The following is an 18,926-nucleotide window of genomic DNA, read 5'->3' as shown; positions in this document are numbered from 1 at the left end:
CTTTCTTTATTTCTGTGTACCTTTCATTATTTCTTACTCCATGGCCTGCTGTGTAGCTGGGTCACTGGCCCCTGATGGTCTCCTCTTCTTCGGCTACCTTCTTCTCTCCTCTTCTTGATTCCTCCTTCTATTTCTTCTTTCTGCCTGCCAGCCCCACCTAGCCTTTCTCCTGACTCACTATTGGCCATTCAGCTCTTTATTAGACGATCAGGTATTTTAGACAGGCACAGTAACACAGCTTCACAGAGTTAAACAAATGCAACTTAACAAAAGTAAAGCACCTTAAAATAATATTCCCCAACATCTACTGCTCTTTATGCTGTCCCAAGTGCATAGGTCAAAGAACATCCTGGAGAGGTTCATCCTCTTCAGGCAATTCCATGTCACCTTTAGAAATAAAGGTGCTAACCACAATTTTCTTGTTTTATCATATGACCTCTTTTGTCTGTATTGGTTTTTAAGTTTTATTTTGAACAGGTATGTGTGAATATATGCCGCATATGTGTGGATGCTCTGGAGGCCAGAAAGGGGTGTTAAATCCCCTGGAACTGGAGTTACAGACAGTTGGGTGCTATCCAATGTGGGTACTAGGAACTAAACTCGAGCCCCCAATAAGAGCAGCAAATGCTCTTACCTAATGAGCCATCTCTCCAGCCCCTTGTCTGTATTTTTTAAAACCAGTTCTATAAAACAAAAGAGTGAATTATGACAAAAGCTGTGTTAGTGTAACCAGCCAGTGGCTGCAAAGCAACCAGCTGGGTAGCTAAGAATGAAATACAGCATCTTCATTCATTCAACACTCAGGGATTAAAGTGTTACTTACAATGAGATTGACAAGGTGTACCAACCTATGATGCTCTGAGACTTCTCTAAAGTAAAGTGGGAAGAGAAACACAAAGCTGAGTCAGCAGAGCCGTGGCTTGGCACAACACGAAGGGAAGTCTAGTTGACTACATCTTGCATACATAAGCCAGAGATTTGGAAAAACTAGTGCAAAACAGCGTCTTCTGGACATGACAAGGTCATTTCACCTGTGTTTGCCTGCAAAAGACTTAGTCAAGATCAAGCCAGTAAAAAGTGGAATGTAGATTGGGGAAGGACTCATAAAGCTCCACCTAGCCTAGAAACTTTGGCAGCTGAAGACTGCTAGGGTAGGGGTAATCACTTTTCTTCAGGCAATGGCCCCTGCTAGGTGCCCATGTTCCAGTAGATGGCCCTACATCCTTATAAGGACAGTCATGATCAGAGTCAATAGCCTAGAGAATTGTCAAAATGACATGAGGATGTAAAGAACTGGGAGGGGTTGGAGGGGGAGTTGGAGGCTGATATAACCAAAACATATGTTAAAAAAACAATACACATAGCCCTGTTATAAAAAAGACAAAAGTTCTGGCTTTCAATAGAGAGATAATTATCTTACTCTCTTTATGTCAAAAACTGAACGTCAGTCCCTACCAAAACAACCCACACCACTTTTATTGACTGCATTACACTGCTTGCTGGTAAGTTTCAAACAGAACTCTGCTGAAGGTCCTGTTTCCTCTGCCATAGTTTATTAATGCTGCTGGTCGAAGGGTGTCAGTCACTTCGGTATTTGCTGGCATTGAATACAATTCCACATCACTTCTTTACCCACCAAACAAAAAGGGATGTTGCTTCCCGTGGAAATGGAGTTACAGTCATTTGGAAATCACAAACTTAAGTGCCAGCATGAGACTTGAAAATGGTCTCTTTCAACATTGTCAAATATCTGTCTTACATTTCCTAGATAGAAAACTTCAGTTAGAAAGCGGAACTTCAAGAGGCCCAAAGTAACATGACCAGTGTTGAACAGATGCTTGTAACCCAGAACTGTTGACTTATTTTGCTTTGAAGTGCTACTATCCAAAACAATTGTTTTTAAAGTAAATTCATTTCTCATCCTATTAAGAGGCATTTTGTTATGGCAAAGATCAAATTTAAACAACATATTTTCCCCAGATAATCCTTTAGTTGATATTAATGTTCCTCATTAATATCATTAATATATAAAAGCAGAATTGTCTTAGGCCACAAGGCTAGCTGAGTTCATGCTCCTCAGCCTTAAGCTAAGGCTAAAGTAGTGACAAAAACCACAGATATGTCTGCTAGTGGGATGTGTATGCATTTTTCTTGGTTGGTGGGTTGGTTGGTTGGTCTGCCACATTTTCTTTAGTTTTACATTTTTATTTACATTTTTCATACAACATATTTTGATCACATTCCCCCCTCCCAACTCCCCTCCCCCATGTTTTTGTTTCTCTCAGTCTATTTATCTATCTATCTATCTATCTACCTATCTATCTGTCATCTCCCCAAAGAAACAAACAACAACAACTAAAAGACAAAAATATATCAAAGCAAAAAGTACACACACACACACACACACACACACACACACACACACACACACCATGGAACATGGACCAACTGTTTCTGGGCACGGAATACCTAGAGAATGGTTGATATACTCAGTATCACTCCTTTGAGGAAAACTGATTTTCCCTTTCCCATCAGGTATTGATTGCAAATAGTTTTTCAGTTACTGGTGGAATGTGTCCACTTCCCCATCTCGGTCCTGAGATTTTGTCTGGTTTGAATCTGGGCAGCTCCTGTGCCTGCCATCACAGTCTCTGGGAGTTCATATGTGCATAACTTCCTTTGTGGGTAAAGATGCTATTTCTTTTGCTCCTGGGATGTTACAGGGCACCTAGCCAAGTAGGTCAGCCAGATGTTTCTTTCCATTTCAACAAAAAAGGAGGAAGGAAATAAGAGAGAGAGGAAGGGAGGAAGGAAAAGAAGAAGGGAATAGTTTTCCTTCTTCAGCCTTCTGGTTTTGAAGCAACATGTCCCTCAAAGATACATTCTCAGTGCATGGAATGCACCCCACACCTAAATGGATTCATGATGACTTCCTCTGAATGGATGAGCACATGCATAAATGGCATGGGGGTTGACATCCAAAAGGAAACATGAGGTTCAGGCTCATTGTAAACGTTGTAACAGAGTTCTTCAAAGAGGTAGATGACATTTGTAAATCTCTGTCAGGATGATTAGAAACAAACAAAACAACAACAAATTACACAAAACATTAAAAATGAGAGAGTTAATATTATTACAAGTGTAATAGACTATGGACTACTTTAACATTTAATAATGTGTACTAACAAGAAATTTTTAGACAAGACACAGACAACATGATTTGTGAAAGACACTAAGAGAATCAGGAGCTAATCCAGGGTCTGGGAGAAAATGTATGCATGTAACAACCTGGTGAAAGACATATAGAAAGAATACAGAAAAGACTCAAAACACACAAAAAGACTTGAATTAAAATGGCACAGGACTACAGGTGTAGCTCAGTGGGAAGGGGTTTGTCTGCCACACTCAAGTAACTGGGTTCAATCACCACACCAGAAAAAAAGGAAAGGTATGAAGAAAAACACAATAAAAGAATGAATTCAATTGAAATGTTTTCAACTTGTTATTTGTGTGTGTGCATGCTCTGTGTGAGTGGGCATGCATGCAGAGATCACAGAACAACTTTTCAGAGCTTGCCCTCTTCTTCCACATTTATGTGGGCTAGAGGGACAAGACACAGGTCATCAGACTGGCTTGGCTTTGGGTGTTGAGCCGTCTCACTCACAGAAGAATTCAATCTAAAATAAATATATTTAGCAGATCCTTCATCAAAGCATATGGATAACAAATATCAGTCCTTTAAGAAACTCAAACTAAAACCTTTATAAGATGTCACTGCAGACTCATGTGATGACTGGAAGTAAGCAGAATGATGGCACCATGCTTGATGAGGACTGGGCATTTGGGAACTGCATCCCCTGGCTGGTCTGCATGGAGTAAGATTCCCAGTTCAATGGCGCCCTCTTCTGTCAGTATTGCAAAGTTCAAGCACTCCCTGGGCCGTTGAGCTGTTCCGGTGGGGGAAGGGGAGTTTGCATGCCCTCAAATTGTTTAGTTGTCTGTTGTATTTGTTAGAAGGATCCAGAGAAACAGAACCAAGGAGATTTACTGTACAGAAATGGCCTTTCAATTGAGTGGGATGAGAAAGCCCAGAATCTGCACACAGAGAAACTGATGATGTCCTTCAAGTCTGAGTCTAAGGACATGAGAGCCAAGAAAGCAGAAGGTGGCGTTTCCAGTGTGTCTCTCTCAGTGCCCTCTTGTTTTGGACTCTCCACAGTGGTGATGCAGGCTCACAATGGGGGAGACCTTCATTCCTCAGTCCATCAGTGAAAATCTTCTCTGGAGACACCCTCACAGCCACACTCAGCCACAAACAGTGGAACTTGGAAGCCCTGTGGCTCAGTCAAGCTGACACAGAATTAACTGTCTGCTGTCTTCCAGGACAGAGACCCGTGTCCCCTTCCCTTCTTTGCTCTTTCACTGACTAGAAACAAAAAGGCACCTTTAAAAGAGTCACTTTGCCCTTTTAAACCAAGTGTTATACCTTCTGAAGAATGCTCATTTAAATCATACATGCTTTTAAATTATCTCTTCATAATCCATGTTCTAATTTACCAGGACACATGTTATAATCTTTTCCAAACTTAGGGTCACCTCATTCTTCCTGGAAGTGATTTTATATGAGCCAAATACACACAGTTTGCTTTTGTTGTTGTTGTTTTTCTCCTTTGTTCCTTGTGATTTTTTTTCTTGTTCAGGGTAGAGGGAAAAGTCGGAGGATGAGAGAGCAATGGAACCATCAGATGGGGGAACTGACAGAAGCATCAGATTACAGCTGCTTGGAAGTTTGCTCGCCCCCAGTCTCTGCGTTCCTTAGCAGGAAGCCCTTCTCTGGAGCTTCACCTCTTTTCTGGGCTGCACCATTTCCAAAGTGCATTGCACAGTGGACTGAGCAGACAACACTGTTATCAACTACTAGAACTTTCTCTTCTTTTGTCTTTCTTGTAAAACAGTTTATATCAATTGCAGTAAAAGTTTAAAAAAAGAACCAACAACACAGATTCCATTAAAAGTTGGAGTCTAACTTTGTAATGCAAACATCAATCTTCGGTAGAGAGTTTTAAAAAAAAAGACAGAAAGAAAAATCTATATTTTCCCTTAAGTTAGATAACAGTTCATTTCACAGATGGTTATTGGATGAAACAGAATAGAAAAATATTGAAAATATTAAGCAATTTCAGTGGTTTTAAAAATGCATCCAACATCTACCCCATGCTCTGCTCTGCTCTGCTGACAGCGATCACTTATAAGAAGTACTTGTAGGAAATAAAGATGTCTGTGACTAGAAAACCAGTCAAGAAGGGACATTATTACTCCATGAGAAAGTTCTGCGCCTTCCTCTAACGACCTTGGACAAAGCATGCCTCTCTGCTATCCCTCCGGCCCCTGTAGCTGCTGCAGTTTTTGTAACTATAATGACTGCTGACTTGAGAAGCATTTATCTTTAAGGAAAAGCTCTGTCCTCAGCATGATAAACTCAGAGTTGCTCAAAAACGGCCCTGCGTGTGCCTGCTCAGTGAGTCAGCACTCTTGGAGCTAAGTGGCCACCTATCCATGCGCTCCCTCCACAACAGCGTTCCCTTTACTGGGCACGGTAGGGCCACTCAAGTGAGTCTCCCAAGCTGTGGAAAGACAGGAGCTTCATCCTCTGCCAGGCCTTCTTTATTCACTAAGCTAATGTGTAAATACACCATAATGTTATGACACAACTCTACAGTCCTGCAAGAGCTTCAGTTTCCAGACTGGGTCTTTCAGTGTCATCCATTTCTCAACACACTGACTGCTGTCATGATACACATGTATATAGAATTACTCATAATTCTTTGTCTATAAAGAGTGACAGGAAAACTGGTTGAAATGGTTACTATAGATGGCAGCATTATAAGGTCTCCAGCATACTGCTTTGTCATTATCTTATGAATATCCTACAGCTTTGCTACAATACTTTTTAACTAAAATATTAAAATATTTTTTGACACAAAATTATACACAGCCCAGCTATTCCATTCCTGGGGTGTGTGAAGAACTCTAAGGTCACCATACCAGAGAAATATATATATATATAGTGTGTGTGTGTGTGTGTATATATGTGTGTGTGTGTGTGTGTGTGTGTGTGTGTGTGTGTAATTTATATTATATATATAATAGAAAATTCTCAGTCATAAAGAAGAATGCAATTATGCAATTTATGGAAAAATTGGTGCAATTGGAGATCCCATTGGCCTAATTAAGCCACTCTCAGAAAGAATAGCATCATATGTTTTTTCCTTGTTAGTGGTTCTATCCATGTATGTATTATGTGGAAACAGAAATGAAATTGTCCATGGGAACAAAGGGGATTAGTGTGAGAGAGGGGTAAAAAATAGGAAATGGGAGGAATAGGAAGATATGTTCAACATCCAGTGTGCATCTCTGAGAAACCTTTAGACTGTGAAAGCAGAAGTGGGAGGCCACTACAGCAAAACTGTTTCCTGGCCACAGCAAGGCAGTTGCACACAGCCTCACAGCAATTCTGGCACATACACTGTCATTCTCAAGTTGAAGCCAGGAAAAAACCCCTATGGAGGTGGGAGACAAGCTTGAGGTCATTGCAATAGATGGCTGCTGGGAAAGAGAAGGTTAGTTTTTCTTCAGGGTGTGACCCCCGGTAGGTGAACCATACTGCAAGATGCCTACGTAGCCAATGCCTGGGCAGCAGGATGGGTTAATTTTGGTGGGTAGGGGAGAGTGGATCTGAGAGAAGTTAGGAGAGAAGGAGGAAAATGATCAAGTATACACTGCATAACATGCTCGGACAATTAATAAAGTATTAAAAACAGCATTTTAAATGATACATTGCTTCATTGACTTTCTAGTTGTTTCTCAAATCTCATGCCTTGGAAATGAAAAGAAACTGTTACATCACTCCTAGTAGCCAGTGATTTAAGAAGGAGTCTTGGTGGAACAGTTGAAGAGATGAAAATATTCCAATGCCCAGTGCCAATTTTGTTAGTCACTGATTTTATTTTAACAGTGGAGGAAATATTAAAACAAACTGAATCTGAGTGAACATGTATAAATGGTGTCACTTTCAGCCTTCAGCCGTACCACCTTGAGTGTACCCAGTCTCCTCAAGGTGATGTCATTTTGAACAAGCATATATGGTCATTAGCATCCTCCTCACCTGGGAAAAGGTCATGAAATTTGGTTTCAGTCTTAGCTTTGTGACCTACTAGGTACATGATTTTTAGCAAGTGATTAAAGGACTCTTGGCTGCAATTCCACCAACTGTGGAAGAGTATAAGATGATCAGGGTAGCAGGCTTGTCTTAATGAGTAAGATTAGAAAGCAAAATAGTCCACAGCAAAAACATTTCATCTAGAGTTTTCAGGACGTAGTGACAGAAGGACTGGAAAGGAGGTGGTAAAGGGTGGGGGGGGGGACAAGAGCACCTGTTTCTGGTGTGGGCAGATAGAATGAGATGAAGACTCTAAGACGTATATGAACTCGTCAGGTAAAGATTCAGTAATATGAAGCAAATATTCTAGAAAGAAGGAATGCAAGATAAAAAGGTTGAAGGTAAGACAATATGTTCTTGGAACTCAAGATAGTTTAGAACAGTTTGATGGGACAGGGTGCCTAGAGAATGGGTTGAGAGAAAAACTGGGCAGTTGTAATGGAACTTTCTATCGGGATGCAATGTTCAGACTTTATCCTGGAGTGATGAATAGGCCCCCAAAGCTCCTAATTCCATTGTTACAAAGGACAAGGGACAGAAGGCAGAATGACCAGTTAGGGGTTGACAGCCAAAGGTTGATTGGGCACAGGGGTGGCTGAGTTTGAGAGCGACAGTGGGAACTGGACCACACACCAGGACTGTTTTCAGAACCCAAAGCACTCTACACTCCCCACCACCACCACCACCACCACCACCCCACCACCCCAGTGCTTACACACTAACTCTAACTGTACAATAGGGTGTACTTCAAAAGGACAGGTGCCCGGGCATGTTTGCAGTTCTCCTCACAGCCTCTGGCACGTGGAAAGCACTCAACTGATGTACACTGAGTATACAAAAAAAAAAAGGCTGTCCTTTTAACAATTCATGGGGATGTGTGAACACTTTCAAGTACTAGAATGATGCAGTATTAGTCTCACAAAGACTATCTGCACTGATTTCATGCAAAATTGTATTAAACATTGAACAGTAACTAAATATGACATCAATTTTGCCCTTAAACCTCATATGTAAGATATATTTTTAGACCTTCAAAAAATAAACTTCAGTGAATTCAAGTTGTTCTTTTCTCCTTTCAAGTGTAAAGCTATTTAACCAACGGTGTTTGGGGGATGTGTTACTTCCAAATTGTATCATTCTTTGTAAAATTTCAAAATGTCCTCCTTAGGATTTTTTAAATCGTATGTGAATGTGTGTGTCTCGGCGTGGGTGTGTGCACATGGATGCAAGTGCCCACAAGGGACAGAAGAGGGAGTTGGATCCTCTGGAGCTGGAGTTAACGATGGTTGTGGGCAGCCTCGTGGGGAAGCTGGGGACCAAACCCAAGACTTCCACAAAAACAGTACATACTATTAACAACTGAGCCAATGCTCCATTCCCAAATTCCAGAATATTCTGAATATCAAAAGAAAACTTAATTGTGTAGACTGAGTCCCAAACTGTAGTGACTATGTTATAAAACTATAACAGGTGACCTCAGGTTTCTAGGGAACTATATTATTCACTATGTACATGAACGCTGAGTGAGTGAAAAGGAGCACAAATTTAAAAGATGCCATATAGGTGTAAAACTGTGCAGTGTTTTGTAAAACAGAGGACTGGCACTAAAGAAGGAAAGAATGCTACCAATATATGTGTGATTTCATTTTTTAATTTTAGAAGAAAATGATTTTTATCTCTTATTGTAACAGATTTATTTCCAACTGAAATTTATACTTTACCAGAAATGTCAAGTGTGGTTTCTTAGTTTTGCAGAGCCCACTTAAATACAGTTTACTGCTCTAACAGGCTTTCACTAATTACTCTTAAGTTCTACTGTAATCCACGCCTCGATGACACTTAAAATTTTTGTGAAGCAAAGGTTTGCCTACATAGTCCCATGCCCTGTATGATATGACTGAACAAGCGAGTGTCCCTGTGCAATGTTGAGAGCAAACGCTGACTTTCATATAGGAAGGAATGTACTCTAAAAGAGCAGTAAAAGGCAAAGTCAATACACAACCAGCTACACAGTCATCCCTAACTATTATGGAGTACCAGGCACTTCACAGAATCACCTTGCTGCACTTCTGTAGGACTGGCAGGGAGGCAGGACTGTTTCTCAGCACCTCCAGGAGTGTGAGTAACACACTGTACCATGTGACCGTGGCTGTTATGTTGGCAGGGAAGAGGGGTTTTGCAGCCCCTGTGTAACCTCACAGGACCCCATTACAGTGTGCACTTTGCTCTTGGCCAGTCGGCTGCTACCCAGAACATGCTACATAGGAGACTTCACAACTCTCACAAGTGGTGTTTATGTGGGTGTATCTATTATTTTTTCATGGGCATTTTGTTTGGGCTAAAAGAGTAATGATGCACATTTTTTAATTCACTAATTAACTACGTGGAATTATTTATATGCCCAAAGGAACTTTAATAAAATAGCTAAATAATTGCTGCTGCTATTTTTTCTTTTCAGTTTTGTTCAAATTTATGACAGCATAGATCCTTTCTGAAATGTAAGAGAGTACATAATATATTTGTCTGTCTGTGTCTTTAGACAATGTATAATTCCATGTATAAATGTTTTAAATTTGTGTATTCTTTATTACCTTAAAGTACATGTAATGGAGACGATAAAAGATCAATGGAGATCTTGAGATACTGACACTGAAATGTGTCTACCATATGTGGGCTGCAAAAGAAAGTACATCAATATTAGTAAATGATGTATGATCTCATTATGAAATATTTGTTAAATTTTATCTTTAAAATGTAGATATTGCCAGAAAGTGACGTCACGTCTGTCATCCTGCAGGAGGAAACAGATTACTATACTCCTGGCATACATTTAACAGATAAAGTTAATGTCATCTTATTATTGCTGTATCACTAACTCATAATTGATCATGTCAATAAATATTCTTTGACTCAAACGAATTTTTGACTAACTGCAAGGTTCAATTATTTAATTATTGGATTTATTTATTGTGTATGTATGTGTGTATGTGAATAGGTACACATGTTTCATCTCATGGCACACATGTAGGAGTCAGAGAACATCTTGTAGGATTTGGTTCTCTCTTTGTGCCAAGTAGGTCCTGGGAGTTGATCTCAGGTCTTCAGGCTTGGCAACAAGTGTTTTTACTGAACCATCTTGCCAGCCAAGAGATTGCAAAGTTCTTATATGCAAAGAAACAATTTCCCTTAAAAGACATTATAAACCAGTTGGCATCTAGAATTATGAAATATTAATGATTCCCTGAAGTAATATATTCTGGGAAAGTTCAACTAATAAATACATAGTCATTTTAGTAAGCAGGAGTATTAGTGATGGACAGGTGTCACTCTCCTCTTAACAGTTAGTAGGACAGACTTGACCAAAGGCTGGGAAAAGCTCCAGGCTTCAGTAAAAGCTGAGGATGAACAGAAGAGATTGAGTGAGTCCACCGCCTGAAACTTACTACTGCGGGTGAGCATAGGATAATGCATGCACAGCATCTATTACCCAGGAAGAGTGGAGACATGAAGGAAGCAGTGTCTGGTTGAAATGCCAGAGCAGCATCCTGGTGAGGAGAGGCCTGCCCTCAGAATGCTCTCCTGAGGGAATTGATAGATGCTCTAGTGTCATTAAATGAATTAAATAGCCTGGATAAAAGCTTGTGTGTGCACTGAGTGGTCTTATATCCATCAACAGTCCTCTGATACACATGGTGTTTTAAAATCATTTGTCCAGTGTGGGCTCATGCAAAGGCAAGATAAACTAGTGTGGAAGTCTGCAGCATATCGGTTGCTCTGTAGAACTATAGAGCTTCAGAATGCAGTAGACTTTAAAAATCATGAATTATTTTCTAGGTATGTGCTGTGTGCAGTCCTATTTATTATTTTCTAAACAAGCACTCAATCAAGGACAGTAAGGTATCAGAAGAGGTAGCCCTCTTGCTCGTATCTCATACAAGGACAACAATTTAGCAGCTCCCCATAAACCAAAGTATCTCTGTAGGGTCCTTGGGTCTAGGGAGGAGAATGTAAACCCATGGGTGCCAAGACAACAGTGGTTCCCTCACACAGATCTAAAAGTACATCTTGCTTGGGCAGATACAGCTTTATTGCATAATGGTGCAGTCTATCTTGTGTAACTAGTCAGTTCCACGGATTACTGGTCACCTCTAAAGACAACAGCCAAACCCAGATGATAGTCAGAAAGCAAATAATATTGGTGTCATGCTTTTCTTAGAATGAAAATTAAAGTAATATGAATAATTATAAATAAAGAAGTGAAAAATATCTAAAATTGAAAAGCCTGTATTGTGAAGCTAAAAAAAGAAATGTATTCTTGAATGAAACATAAAGGAAATGTCCCAGGCCAGCCTGGTCTCCAAAGCGAGTTCCAGGAAAGGTGCAAAGCTACACAGAGAAACCCTGTCTCAAAAAAACAAAGAAAGGAAGGAAGGAAGGAAGGAAGGGAGGGAGGGAGGGAGGGAGGGAGGGAGGGAGGGAGAGAGAGAGAGAGAGAGAGAGAGAGAGAGAGAGAGAGAGAGAGAAAGAAAGAAAGAACGAAAGAAAGAAAGAAAGAAAGAAAGAAAGAAAGAAAGAAAGAAAGAAAGAAAGAAAGAAAGAAAGAAAGAAAGAAAGAAAGAAATCTCAAAGGTGTAGACCTATTTTGCCTCTGTAAAGGCCAAAAAATAAAATTTGGATGTCTTTACAGCTATTCATATATATGCTATCTTTATGACTAATGAATTTGATATATAAACAGTTATAAATGATGAAAAGGGAAAATGAAATGTAAGCATAAAGATGGTAAAAGACTTGAGACTTCAACATAAGAAATAGAACTTCAGAAGAAACCATGACATAAGTTTGTGATCATTAGTAACACAAAGATTTTGATAGGGTTTTAAAAATATGAACCCTTTCAAAATTGCTAGGTTTTGTTTCATTAAAATTAGAACCTTCTAGCCAAGCATAGTGGTGTACTTTTCCATGAGCTACACAGGGAGACTCTGGTACAGTCCCAGCACTCAGGGGCCAGAGGAAGGCCAGTCTATATTAGCTGGAGGACACCATGGGCTGCACAGGGAGATTCTGTCTCAAACAAACAGAATTAAAACCCTCTGCTCTTTGACAACCATGCAAGAAGAACAAAAACAGAGCAAAACAAAACACTCCAGAGAAAATATTTACAAAACAGTTCCCTAGTAATGAGCTTCTACAGATTACAAAATTCTACAGATTACAAAAACAGTTCATAACAGAGAGCATAAGATACAAGATAAGATTATAAAATAAATACACAGGAATGGCTCACCAGTAAGAGTATTGGTTGCTCTTCCAGAGGACTCAGGTTTGATTCCCAGCACATGGTGCTTTTCACTGTCTCCAACTCCAGTTCTAGGGGATCTGACACTCTCTGCTGGGCTCCATGGACAATGAGGCACACATATGATACACACACAAGCATGTAGGCAAACACTCACACACATAAAATAAAAATAAATCTCTAAAACCAAATAAATATTCAAATTCCCCATACATACACGGAAAGATTCTCAACATAATCATGAAGTGGTTAATTGAAAGTTCTTACTACACCAGTCTGATGAGATTGCAGACTTCCTGGAGCTCATACAGGCTGGCAGGATATAAAATAGTCTAGCCACTTTGGAAAGTACATTTGTAATTTCTTACAAAGTTAAGAGCACATGTACCCTTTGACCTATCAATCATACTCCAAGAGAAATGAAAGCATGCTTGCTTAGTAAACTTAAGATTAGTTGGTGTTTATTTGTTTGTTTGTTTGACTTCTCCAGGGACATATTGGGAACACGCTCACCCATTCTGCTCTGTGAAATGGCCCCCAAGAATTCATTCATGTAATGAGGACCACATACACTCCAAGCATGTGATTCTGGTAAAGCAGGGTCTTAGAATGGGCTCACTGTTGGTCTTTACGTGGTACATACATGTTCATAGTGATTGAAACCAGCAAAGCATGTGTTTGTGGGGCACAGACCTGTTTTAAGCTAGATTTTTTTAATCTGTGTGTCTTTTAACTTGCAACCCAATGCTCTGCCAATCACATGACTGAATCTCCTGATGCTAATAAATCGTTGTATAAAAAGTTCACTCAACCTTAGGACATTATGACCAGATATTTGCCTCACTACTTAAAGTAAGTTCAGGCAGAAGATGGAGGTTCTATAGTTTTTTCTTCCTTTTGCTATGATATCTCCTCATTTTTTTCAAGGAAACACTGAGATTGCTAAATAAATATCCAGCTATAATATAACTGATTATTAATTGACCCAGAGAGAGATGTGAGTTTGAATCCCACTTTCTCTACTTAGCATCTGGAAATCCAGGCTTACTCCTTAGCTTTTGTGACTCACAGCTTCTCAAGTGACAACATGAAGATAATAACACTCATCTGTAAAACTGACCGGAGATTAAGACAAGACATATCCAAAGCACCCATCATGTTCTTGAGGAAGCAAAAGACGTTGACAAAAAGTTTAGTGTGGCTGTAGGAAAACAATTAATACAATTCAGTTTCTATCAGGGTACTTCTCCCCATCCAGGAATAGAGAGGAACTTATTCTGATAAAAGAAACTATTAAAAACTAGGAAATGCAATGGCCATTAGAAACTGGGAAACTCTTAAAATAAAAAGAACAGGTTAGTCAGACTCGTCCTGCCAGTGAGACTTAGAATGGAGCTTTGGTAGGATAGAAAGATGAAGAATAAACACCAAAGCAGACAGCAGAGGGGAATGAACTGTGAGGCAACCCCTGAACACTTTGTGTACAGCAAGGATATTGCTACAGGCCTTTATATAAAGAATAAAATTGTCAATAAACACTGCCGAGAATTTATTGAAAAAAAGCAAAATTTTACACCTAATAAAATAAACCAAAAAAAAATTCAGGCATTAAGAACTACTTAAATGAGAAAAGCAAAATGCCAAGATTCTGGTAAACAATATAGAGAAAATAAATCTCAGCTCTGAGCAGGGAAGAGTTACTTAACAAGACACACAAAAAAAATCAACCACAAAGGAGGTGGTTGTGAAACCAGGTGGACTGCATTTAAGAACCCTTTGAATTTTGTTCAAATTCACCCTGGCTGGCTCAAAGTTCTCTGTCAGCAACAGGCTGGCCTCGGATTTAGAGATTTACTCATCTCTGCCTCATGAGTGTTCACACTTAGCATGTTTTTAAATAAGTAAGCCCCAGATTAGAGACCATAACTGCAACACCAAATAAACAAAAGTTCATAGCATAAAAAGGAGTCCAAAGAGGACAGGATTAAAACAGTAATTAGAGACAGAGGATGGTGATGGACAGGAACAGGTACTGGAGGGAGGGTCAAAAGTTAGATCAGCCAGTCGTTTTTTGGTTTGTTTGTTTGTTTGTTTGTTTGTTTGTTTGTTTGTTTGTTTTTTGTATGTACGTATGTATGCATGTGTATGTATGTATTTTTATTTGTGTCTGTGTTTGTATGTGTGCCACAGCATTTATGTGTGTCAAAGACAGCTTGCAAGTCTCAGCTCCCTCCTTCAACTATATGGGTGCCCCGGAACGAATTCAGGTCATCAGGCTTGGTGGCAAGTACCCTTAACCTGCAGGACTATCTTGCCTGCCCCAGTCAATGTTTTGCATTGTTTTGTTTAAAGGATGCTAAATGGACAAGTATGTAGGAAACATGCTCAAAGTCTTTGATAAATAAAATTCAAACTATAATTTGATAGCATTACATTTCTATGAAATTTGAAAATATTGACATGTAAAAAAAATCTGTAATGGGTCAAGTTGTGTTCCTTACCCCCAAAATTGACACACTGAAGTCCTGAACCAATGTCACTAAGCATTACCTCATAGGGACAGAGTCTTAACAGAAGTCGTCAAATGAGGGTGAGATTACTAGAATGGGCTCTCATCCAACAGGATAGGCATTCTTAAAAAAACAGAGAGAGAGAGAGAGAGAGAGAGAGAGAGAGAGAGAGAGAGAGAGAGAGAGAGAGAGAGAGAGAGAGAGAAACTTTGAGCTTGGAGATACCTGCACAGGACAGACATCCCTGAGGAGAAATTAAGACTGCTAACATCTCAGCGTCTGTAGCATGCAGAAGTGGAAGGCAAGAGAGTTCTGTTGTAGAAGGCACCCGATTTGAGACACCTTGTTCCAGCATTACCCACAGACAGGCATTGTGCAGGAAGAGTTGGCCAAGGCAGATGTCCAGGTCCTTCTGGATAGAACATAAACTGGAAAACAGCTTTGAAACTCAGTTCAGCATTATCTGGTAAAGCTCGGTGTACAGGCACTAACAGTCCTCTTAGATACCCACTTGGCAGCCTGGGTGTGAAATAAAACTTTTCAAGGTAAAGTTATATTAATTAGTCCTGTCTCATGCAATAGATCCAAGTCAAATATTGTTATCAGGTATTTGAAACATGGTTATCACAATTATATGACGCTCATGTATGTGTGCATGCATGAGAGAGAAATACATAGATAGAGAGAGGTGTACATGTGGACATTTTTGCACAAGTGTGTGGAGGTCAGAAGACAACTTTGGGTGTCATTTCTCAGACACTTCCCTAAGGCCTGGAACATCACTTCATAGGCCAAACTAACCGGCCAGAGAACTTCAGAGATCTGCCTGTCTCTGTCTTCTCTTGCACCATGACAGGGATCACAAGTGTGCACCACTGTGCCCTGTGTCTTCCTGAATTTGGGCATCAGGTCCAGGTTTTTAAGCTTATGAAGTAAGTATTTACTGACTGTATGATCTCCCCAGCACCATTTGTCTTTATTTTTTTTTACTACATGTACATGTATGCACATGTATATAGAGGCCTGCATGTACGTGTGTGCACGTGTATATAGAAGCCTGCATATACATGTGTGCACATGTATATAGAGGCCTGCATGTACATGTGTGCACATGTATATAGAGGCCAAAGATAAACCTCTGGTGTCGTTCTCAGGAATGCTGTCCTCCCTTGGTCACTCACTGACCAGGAGCTCATAAGTTAGGCAGGACTGACTGGACAGTCAGCCTGGGGAGCCTCTTGTCTCTTCCTCCCCTCACTGGGGTCAGAAGCATGCCACCACAGAAGACATTTTTAAACGTGTGTTCTGCAGATCAAACTCAGTCTCCACATTTACAAAACAAAAACTTTATGAACTGCAACATATCTCTGTCCCCTCTGAGATTCTGATAAATTTAAATAGTTTACAATGTGTCTTGATAACACCTAAAAATAGCATGCACCAAGACATGCAGATAAGAACATCCATAGCAGAATTGACTACAGTATTCTAAATCTAGAAACAACACAAGTACTTATCATAATAGAATGCATAAAGCCAATTATGATGTCTTTATGCAATGGGAAACTACATTGTCATGAAAAGGAATAAGCACATAAAGTTGATGAATCTCAAAAATCATCATGAGAGCACATTAAGCAGGGCATGGAAGAACACAAGCAGCCCAGTGTATTTGCAGGAAGTCCAAAGACAAGATAAATACACAGTGGTAAATGATAAGTAAAAACAAAGAAACGATCCCAACAGGAGTTAAGTTAGGAAGAGGCTCACAGGTATTGCCTGGAACTCACTTGATGATAATTACTTAAACGGTGTATGTATATATTTTCTCTTATTGAAAATAGAGTTTTCTATCACAGAATACATCCTGATTATGGGTTGTCCTCCCTCTGTTCCTCCAAGTTCCTCTCCACCTCCCCCCACCATCTGGATCCACTCTCTTTCTGTCCTTCATTAAAAAACAAGCAGGCTTCTAGAGGATAATAATAAACATAATAAGATAAAACAAAAACTAACACATTGGAATTGTACAAAACAAACCAACAGAAGGAAAAGAGCCCAAGAAACAACACAAGAAACACTCACTCATTCACATACAAAGAAATCTCACAGAAACACTCAACTAAAATCATATATATATATATATGATTTATATATGTATATATATATATATATATATGAAGGAGGGGAGAGAGAGAGAGAGAGAGAGAGAGAGAGAGAGAGAGAGAGAGAGAGGAGAAGCAAGTACAGACCCATGCAGACCCTGTGCATGATGCCTCAGTCTCTGTGAGTTCACATAAGCCAGAGGAGATGGACAACACACTCAGGCTCTTACATTCTTTCTGCCTCTTCTTCTGTAAGGTCCTCTAAGGTTGGGGGTGGGGTCGATAGAGTTATCCCATTTAGGAAAAAGGGTTCCAAGGTCTCTGCATTCCTTCCCATCTACTGCAGGGGGAAGCTTCTTTGATGATGAGCAAGGCACTGATCTTTGGATATAGCACATGGTCATCAGGAGTCATTTTATTACTACTCCTTTGTTGTTTTTGTTTGTTTGTTTGTTTTAGAACAATGGTATTTGGTTTTATGCCAGGTCTCTGGGCTATCTAGTCTCAGGTTCTTGGCCACTCAAGCAGTACTGGGTATGGGTAGCATCTTGTGGAGTGGTTCTTAACTCAAATAAGATATTGGTCAGTTCCTCCTACAGGATTTGTGCCACCATTGCACTAGCATGTCTTACAGTGTAGATCATAAGGTTTATAGTTGTGTTTGTGTTTACATTTCTCTTTCAGTAGCATGCAAAGTGACCTTCTGTACCAAAGACACTAGCATGTAGGGCAAAGACTCCCTGTAGACACTAGTTGGACTTCTCCATGTCCAGTGAGTTTTGTCAGTGTTGTCTTCCGCAAAGGGGCCTTGTCATCAGTCTGTGGAGAGCAACCTGTAGTCTTGGCAACAGCGTGGTTTATTTGGGAATTGCCATGGGACCTTTTTGGTCAACAGCTCTATTAGATATAACCCAACCTCAGTATTGAAAGCTTCATTTGGTAACAAGAGTTGTCCAGTTGGAGCTCTGTCTACCCCATTATTTGGCAATTTCATTTCGATAGCCTTCATATATGTACATATTTTAGGAAGCTTCAAGTGTATTTGGGTTTCCATATTAGTCCTAAAATGGACCTTAATCTTGTCTGTCTCTCCTTGTATTCTCTCCCTTGTCCTACTTTCCTCTTCCACTCCCCCTCCTGACTTGACCCCCCCCCCATTCCAGTGCCTGCAATGCATCCATAACTATCTATTCTATTTCCCTTTCTTACCTAGGTCTATCTGTCCCATCTCATCCTTTACTCTATACCTAACTTCTGTGATTCCATGGATTGTAATTTAGTTATCATTGACATAACAGCTAATATTCACATATAAGTGAACACATACCATATTTGTCTTTCTGGGTCCAGGAAACCTGATTTATGACAATTTTTTTCTGGTTCCATCCATTTATCTGTATATTTTATGATTTCATTTTTAAAAGTTAAGAAACATCTAGGTTGTTTCCAGTTTCTGGCTATTATTACTATAGCAGCAATGAGCATGGTTGAGCAAATGTCCTTGTGGTAGGATGAAGCATCCTTTGAGTGTGTACTCAGGAGTGGTATGGCTGGTCTTGAAGTAGATCTATTCCCATCTTCCTGAGAAACCACCACACTGATTTCCATAGTGGCTGTACAAGTTTTCACTCCCTCCAGCAATTGATGAGTGTTCCCCTTACTCCACATCCTTGTCAGCATGAGCTGTCATTTGTTTTATTGATCTTAGCCATTCTGACAAGAATAACATAAAAATCTCAAAGTAGTTTTGAATTGCATGTCTCTGACAGCTAAGGATGTTGAACATTTCT

At 39.8% G+C, this 18,926-nt stretch overlaps 1 protein-coding gene across 3 annotated transcripts in view; it reads right to left on the bottom strand.

The window, feature by feature from the left end:
• Trpc6 (transient receptor potential cation channel subfamily C member 6) overlaps positions 1-18,926 on the bottom strand; it is a 112,818-nt gene that overhangs the window by 70,145 nt on the left and 23,747 nt on the right. Inside the window, exon 1 of one of the 3 annotated variants that reach the window (XM_076575641.1) lies at positions 12,510-12,648. The exons of the other annotated variants lie outside the window; for them this stretch is intronic. The gene's annotated coding sequence lies outside the window, so the exon portion shown is untranslated. Of the gene's footprint in view, positions 1-12,509; positions 12,649-18,926 lie in introns of those variants that run through there. 3 annotated transcript variants of the gene reach the window in all.

The sequence above is a fragment of the Peromyscus maniculatus genome, chromosome 7, assembly GCF_049852395.1.
Source record: "Peromyscus maniculatus bairdii isolate BWxNUB_F1_BW_parent chromosome 7, HU_Pman_BW_mat_3.1, whole genome shotgun sequence".
NCBI lineage: Eukaryota > Metazoa > Chordata > Mammalia > Rodentia > Cricetidae > Peromyscus > Peromyscus maniculatus.
Note: the sequence above shows the minus strand (reverse complement) of the source record. Positions and strands in the feature narration are given on the sequence as shown.